Source organism: Mobula hypostoma, chromosome 11 (genome assembly GCF_963921235.1).
Source record: "Mobula hypostoma chromosome 11, sMobHyp1.1, whole genome shotgun sequence".
NCBI classification, from domain to species: domain Eukaryota; kingdom Metazoa; phylum Chordata; class Chondrichthyes; order Myliobatiformes; family Myliobatidae; genus Mobula; species Mobula hypostoma.
Window position 1 is genome coordinate 67,035,144 of NC_086107.1, and position 1,840 is coordinate 67,036,983.

The following is a 1,840-nucleotide window of genomic DNA, read 5'->3' on the forward strand; positions in this document are numbered from 1 at the left end:
GATCATAACACCATTAGTTTCAACTTGATCATGGACAAGGATAGATCTGGTCCTAGGGTCGAGGTTCTGAACTGGAAGAAGGCCAAATTTGAAGAAATGAGAAAGGATCTTAAAAGTATGGATTGGGACAGGTTGCTCTCTGGCAAAGGTGTGATCGGTAGATGGGAAGCCTTCAAAGAAGAAATTTTGAGAGTGCAGAGTTTGTATGTTCCTGTCAGGATTAAAGGCAAAGTGAATAGGAATAAGGAACCTTGGTTCTCAAGGGATATTGCAACTCTGATAAAGAAGAGGGAGTTGTATGACATGTATAGGAAACAGGGAGTAAATAAGGTGCTTGAGGAGTATAAGAAGTGCAAGAAAATACTTAAGAAAGAAATCACGAGGGCTAAAAGAAGACATGAGGTTGCCTTGGCAGTCGAAGTGAAGGATAATCCAAAGCGCTTTTACAGGTATATTAAGAGCAAAAGGATTGTAAGGGATAAAATTGGTCCTCTTGAAGATCAGAGTGGTCGGCTATGTGCAGAACCAAAGGAAATGGAGGAGATCTTAAATAGGTTTTTTGCGTCTGTATTTACTAAGGAAACTGGCATGAAGTCTATGGAGTTAAGGAAACAAGTAGTGAGATCATGGAAACTGTACAGATTGAAAAGGAGGAGGTGCTTGCTGTCTTGAGGAAAATTAAAGTGGATAAATCCCCAGGACCTGACAGGGTGTTCCCTCGGACCTTGAAGGAGACTAGTGTTGAAATTGCAGGGGCCCTGGCAGAAATATTTAAAATGTCGCTGTCTATGGGTGAGGTGCCGGAGGATTGGAGAGTAGCTCATGTTGTTCCGTTGTTTAAAAAAGGATCGAAAAGTATTCCGGGAAATTATAGGCCGGTAAATTTAACGTCGGTAGTAGGCAAGTTATTGGAGGGAGTACTAAGAGACAGAATCTGCAAGCATTTGGATAGACAGGGACTTATTAGGGAGAGTTAACATGGCTTTGTGCGTGGTAGGTCATGTTTGACCAATTTCTTGGAGTTTTTCGACAAGGTTACCAGGAAAGTGGATGAAGGGAAGGCAGTGGATATTGTCTACATGGACTTCAGTAAGGCCTTTGACAAGGTCCCGCATGGGAGGTTAGTTAGGAAAATTCAGTCGCTAGGTATACATGGAGAGGTGGTAAATTGGATAGACATTGGCTCAATAGAAGAAGCCAAAGAGTGGTAGTAGAGAATTGCTTCTCCGAGTGGAGGCCTGTAACTAGTGGTGTACCACAGGGATCAGTGCTGGGTCCATTGTTATTTGTCATCTATATCAATGATCTGGATGATAACGTAGAAATTGGAACAGCAAATTTGCTGATGATACAAAGATTGGAGGTGTAGTGGACAGTGAGGAAGGTTTTCAGAGCCTGCAGAGGGACTTAGACCAGCTGGAAAAATGGGCTGAAAAATGGCAGATGGAGTTTAATATAGACAAGTGTGAGGTATTGCACGTTGGAAGGACAAACCAAGGTAGAACATACAGGGTTAATGGTAAGGCACTGAGGAGTGCAGTAGAACAGAGGGATCTGGGAATACAGATACAGAATTCCCTAAAAGTGGCATCACAGGTAGATAGGGTCGTAAAGAGAGCTTTTGGTACATTGGCCTTTATTAATCAAAGTATTGAGTATAAGAGCTGGAATGTTATGATGAGGTTGTATAAGGCATTGGTGAGGCCGAATCTGCAGTATTGTGTTCAGTTTTGGTCACCAAATTACAGGAAGGATATAAATAAGGTTGAAAGAGTGCAGAGAAGGTTTACAAGGGTGTTGCCGGGACTTGAGAAACTCAGTTACAGAGAAAGGTTGAATA